General features: G+C 38.4%; 1 protein-coding gene across 4 annotated transcripts in view; it reads right to left on the reverse strand.

Moving 5' to 3' along the window:
* The window catches only part of lef1 (lymphoid enhancer-binding factor 1), a 69,552-nt gene extending 64,079 nt beyond the window's left edge, over window positions 1-5,473 (reverse strand). The window contains exon 1 of one of the 4 annotated variants that reach the window (XM_088419985.1): window positions 4,915-5,473. The gene's annotated coding sequence lies outside the window, so the exon portion shown is untranslated. The remainder of the gene's footprint in view (window positions 1-4,914) is intronic. The other 3 variants (XM_088419983.1, XM_088419987.1, XM_088419986.1) reach the window with 3 other exon arrangements.
* Window positions 5,474-6,000: the final 527 nt, after the last annotated feature.

The raw sequence follows: 6,000 nt of genomic DNA on the forward strand, positions 1-6,000 counted from the left end.
CTTCCGAAACGCTATATTATATAAATATGACACGATCGTTTGAAATTCCTCCAATTTTGCTGGTACATTCATAAAATTTTCATAAAAATGCAACGCAGTGGAAAAGAAACACATAAATGACATTTTCTGTCGCAAAAATCATGTCTTGCTTCTCAAAATGGAAGAAAAAAATGGTTATTTTCAAAATCTGCATACAAAATCAATCTTATAGGAGTGTTTTTTTTTAAATATTTCAAAACAATCAAGTTCTACGTCGCATTGTATGTGGCATGCGTGAGAGAATCCCAGTCAGACTGAGCCGGCCCAACTTTATAAAGTGCAGCGGGGGAGGAAGGGGGGGTGAGGAGGACGGAGGGAGGGGGGTGAGAAGGAAGAGGGTGGGGGTATGGGGGAGGAGGGGGGGTTATGGGGGCGGAGCTGCGGCTGCCTTTGATCTGGCAGCGGCTGGCTCTTTCATCCCCGTAGCCCCCTCGCCCCCTCCATCCCCTCTTCCCGACCCGCTTCCTCACCCCCCCTCCCCTCTCCTGACTCCCCCTTGACACCCCCGCATCCCACCCTCCCCTTTGTATGACTAAATTTGGTCCGAGTGTGGAGACCGGCCAACATTTCCAGCAGATGAGCGAGAGACATGCACACACTGTAGAGGAAAAAGAGAGAGAGAGGGCGAGCGAGCGAGAGAGAGAGAGAGGGGGGGGGGTAAAAAAAAAAAAAAGATCAAAGGCTTTTTGGGTTTTGGAAGGCGCACGTGGAAAAGAGCTGGGACTGGCGGCATTCCAGAGTGTAGCGGAAAGAGCACACACACGCACACACACACACACATGCACACACACTTTCATAAGAGAGTTAATTAGAGCCCAACAACTGAGCTTTCAAGGGGGAAAAAAAAAAGAAAATAGTAAGATTTCTTCTTGTTTTTAGCTGCTAAAAAAAAAAGGAAGCCGCCGCATGTTCTGCTTCATTATTGTAAGTCTTTAATGTAATTAACCGCCTTGTTCACAATTGCTACACCCCCCCCCCCCCCCCCACCTCAAAACTATCACGACAAAACAATTATTTGTTATTTTAAAGGTTATTTGACCTAGGACAAGGTTTTTATCTGGAGGAAATTTTGTCCTGTGACAATCCAGGCCTGCAGGGCCCATTCTGCCATAAAACGGGATATTTTGCCATATAAATGTTATATGTGCAGAAAAATAACATAATGTAAGCATATAATAGTAAAAGAGCATTTAAATCACTTAATGGAGCCATAAATAAATATTTTTGATCCGATTAAGTGACTGGAAAATTTCAGATGGCACACCCAAGGCTCCTACTTCTCATAAAAATGCCATTTTGGTTTTGATTTGGTGTATTGAACATTTCAACTTGTTACAAAAGGCAAAAAAAATAAATAAATAAAAGAACAAAAGCATTATGAATTAATATCACAGTTCAACACACTTTTACATGGAAGTTTACAAGAAGTAGGAAGAAATTCAAGTACCTCTTGTTCCCTCTATATTATTGCATCAAATTCAGACACTAGATTAACTCATTCAATGCCAGGGATGTATTTTCACGTTTTTTTTAATACTTAAGTATTTCGAAATTAATGTCCTTAATGTATTTAAGTATCGAGTTAACACTTAAGTATCTGGGACCAGACTCTGAAAAAAACGTGAAAATACGTCTCTGGCATTGAATGAATTAACCCAGTGTCTGAATGTGATGTAACAATATAGAGGGAACAAGCCGTTGTAGTCTCATTTGAAAGGTAAGGCATTTTTGTAGTTTTTTAAACTCGGCGCGAATCACGGTGCATACCGCATTTTCCGCACCTAAAAGCCTTCAAATTTCTCAGAAGCTGAAAGTGTGCCTTATATAGCGCATAAAAACTCATTTTTTGGGGACAAAAAAATAAAACAATCACCATGTAAAGTCTTCCATTTTTCCTCCTGTATTTCAGTTTTGTTTTAAAATCTCCATCTTTGAAGCAATTTATAAGGCGCACAAAACGTTTCGGTTGCAATTTGATTAAAAAGGATTTAGTTATATATTTAACTGAATCATAATTATAGTTTGAAATTCTTGATTCAAACAGACTTTTCATGTAATCAAGAGGTCTTTTTTCCCATTCTTCAAACTTTCCACAAATCATCTTTATTCTTAATTTCTGATAGTCGATTAATAAACTTGACTGACTTATCTATTTGTTTTGTTTTGATTCCCTTAACTGCAGCTCCCTCTAGTGGATGCTTAATGCAACCCCAGCCACTACTGTAGCTTCTATTCTATGCGCCTTAAAATGTGATGCACCTTCTATATGAAAAACATTTTAAAATAGGCCATTTATTGATGGTGAGCCTTATAGTTCAGAAAATACACTAATTTACATTAGAAACTGGACTAGAAATACAAGAAATATCACTTTACGAAAACTATCCCTGAACGAATTAATTTCGTATGTCTCGTTTCCACTGTATTTATTTTTAATTTCTGATAGTCTATTAATAAACTTGATTGACTTGTCTATTTGTTTTGTTTTGATTCCCTTAACCACAGCTCCATCTAGTGGAATCTTAACGCAACCCCAGCCACTACTGTAGCTTCTATTCTGTGCGCCTTAAAATGTGATGCACCTTCTATATGAAAAACATTTTAAAATAGACCATTCATTGAAGGTGTGCCTTATAGTTCGAAAAATACAGTAATTTACATTAGAAACTAGACTAGAAATAGAAGAAATATCACTTTACGAAAACTATCCCTGAACGAATTAATTTCGTATCTCGCGTTCCCACAGTACTCAAATTATCCGAGGACTCGTTCCAACCAACGTGGTAGCAAATGTGCTACCTCCTAGACGGCTGTTTTATAAAATCGCCCATCACCTTTTTTTTTATTCGCTCCTTGGAGTAAAAGATTTGAAAAACCAACTCTAGAACGACAATGGAAGCTAACAAGTTCATTTGCATACGGGCGGCGTTGCGACGAGGCAACACCTTGACGAAACACAAAGGAAAACGCCTCGCCGTTGGCTCCTACGGTCGGAACATTCCATTCTAATTCGAACGGGAATAAAAATAAGAAAAAGGAGAAAAGAGGAGACCGAGTAAGTATAGAGAGAGATGCATTAGCATTTCTCCGCTAATGAGTTCATAAGAGTGACCTCTCTGGATGGCACATGAAAAGGAAGCGTTCCTGCTGCGTTGTGACCTCAATTCACTAAACAGATACTACATTTTGCATGCGATATTAAGGCAAAGTGTATATACTAAAGACACGCACATAAAGGGCATAATTTAACATCAGCACAATTTGATCGCTGGTCTCGCTGTTTTAAAGGACGCCGCTATACGGCCCCGTTACGTTCTGTGTGAATGCATATGAATTGTTAACTGAAAAATCAAAAATAAAATATTTTCAATAGATATTCTGCAGGGAAAATGCAATACCGTGCCAGAAAATACACCATGGCACGTAGATGGTATACTACATAGGCAAAAACTAAGGCCTAGGGGCCATATGCAGCCCGTTAAGGTTTTTAATCCAATTTGAAGAAATTACGCATCAATCAGGATCATCTAAAGCACAGGTGTGAAAGTCAAGGCTCGGGGGCCAGATCCGGCCCGCCACCTCACTTTTTGTGGCCCTTGAAATGCTGATGTGACTTCAGGTTTCTGACTAAAATACCAAAATTGCAAGTTTCCTTTAAAAATTTTGGGGAAGAAAAACAAACATTTTCTTATTCTCCGAATCTCTTTTGAACAGTTTTTGCCGACTTCTGATATAAAATCTTGGTAAATGTGTGATCAACAAACTTAAAATGTATTTGAATTCACAGTCGTTCCGGCCGTTTGACAGAAACTCAGATCTTTTTTTTTTTTTTGGTGCAATAATCTTTGCCCTTAAAATGCACATTTTTACCACATAAATTGTAAAGTATAACGTGCCACAGAAAATGCATTCGTTTGCCACATACATGATACAAAATTCTGTCGTTCCATTACATTTATATCAGAAACTTTGCCTATTTTGTAAGAATTTTGAAGAAGCTAGTCGTTTAGGACTTTTTTTTTACCTTAATGAGAAGTTGAGGACGTAAAATGAAAGAATTAACAAATATGCATTTTGTAAAGCTTGTAAATTAAAAAAAATGGAAGGAACGTGGAAAGAAATCAATGAAAAACTGAGAAAATACTCTTTAAAAATGAAAAAATATAACAAAAAGAAAAAAAACACACACACAGAACTGTGAAACAGCGATGCAGTGAAATGTGAACAGCGTTATAGTGAGGGATTACTTTGAATTCAAAATAACCGAAATGAAGAGAGGCACAAGTATGCAAAATAATGGAAATCAGACAGTCAAAAATTCCATCTTCATAAATACACATAAATGTTGTTGTTTTTTTTTTTTTTAAAGAAGAACCTAGGGAGCTGAAATTTCACCCAGATGGTGAAAGTGGTCAAAATGGTGGTCAAAGTTCAAGATGGCACGACAACTTCGGAATCACACTAGCGCGAGTGTGCCAAAAAAATGATCGAAATACGAAACAAGGCCTAATTGAAAGTAGTTATTAACTATTGCAAACTCTCGCGCAAAAAACATATTCCAATTCAAATTAAAGACATTAACCGATTTCATTTGATTTACGGCCCAGCCCTTGTTGCCCAAAACGACTACGTCGAAAAGACGTTCGCTTCTTTTCTCGACATAGTTTACTATTTAAAATTGCAGATTATTCTAGCAAAATTCTCTTTGTTGGAACAACACCCAGTCGAGGTTGTCTATTATTGTCTCATCTTTAATCTGCTCTATTTTCACCACTGTGCAAAACACTTCAAACGAGAAATCCTGCTAATTGTCTGCAGTTTGGCGCCCCGCCGCCGCCGCCGCCGCTGCAGCGGAGCGCCGCTGCGTTTACGTACCGGCTCGAGCTCAGAGGTTAAAATCCCTCACGCGACTTCTTCCCTCCACCTGCTCCTCATCCGTTTCCACTTCCTTGATGTGAAAATTACAGCCCTGCGCCGGGATGGGAAACAAACATCAAATTAGGATAAAAAGAGCCAGCAATTAAAAGTATGATGACACCATCTATCAAAAAAAAAAAAAAAAAGTGCGACTTACAATTCCTTGGGGGAGGTCCGACCGGGGTGAGTGATTATCCTGTTGGGATTGGTAGGCGGCTTCATGAAGGGGAGGAAAGTGTCTCGGGGGTATGGCGAAGAAGGGCAAGACGTAAGATCTGCTGATTTATGACCTTGCTCACAGCCACGCTATCATTAAAATGAAATCATCTTGACGGAAATGCTGCCGTTTGGAAGGAGATGCTGCAGGCGATGAATACACACCTCGGCAAAGTTCATTAGCGCTCAAAGGGTGTTGACATGACAACAAACTTGGGAGGTTTCCTCAAAAAGTTTCAACGGCAATATTGGTAAAACCTTTGCTGGGTGCCTGACTTCTTTCTGGACTCGATCAGAAAGCCTTTAAGCAGATGGGACGTAAATATCCCAAAAAGGACTTAAAAAAAAGAAAAATTCTATCTATCGCTCTATCTAGCTAGCTTTCTTTCTTTTTATCTATCTATCTATGTAGCTAGCTTTCTTTTTATCTATTTATCTCTAGCTAGAGATAATATAAAGCTAGCTAGCTAGCTTGCTAGCGTTCTTTCTTTTAATTGATTTTACCTAGCTTGCTAGCTTTCTTTCAATCTATCTATCTATCTATCTATCTATCTATCTATCTATCTATCTATCTATCTATCTATCTATCTATCTAGCTAGCTAGCTAGATAGCAAGGTAGCTAGCTAGCTTTCTTTCTTTTTATCTATTTATCTAGCTTGCTAGCGTTCTTTCTTTTTATCTATTTATCTAGCTTGCTAGCTTTCTTTCTTTTTATCGATTTATCAACTTGCTAGCTTTCTATCTATCTATCTATCTATCTATCTATCTATCTATCTATCTATCTATCTATCTATCTATCTATCTAGCTAGCTAGCTAGATAGCAAGG

This window comes from Hippichthys cyanospilos, chromosome 7 (genome assembly GCF_059441005.1).
Source record: "Hippichthys cyanospilos isolate Australia breed blue-spotted pipefish chromosome 7, RoL_Hcya_1.0, whole genome shotgun sequence".
Taxonomy (NCBI): domain Eukaryota; kingdom Metazoa; phylum Chordata; class Actinopteri; order Syngnathiformes; family Syngnathidae; genus Hippichthys; species Hippichthys cyanospilos.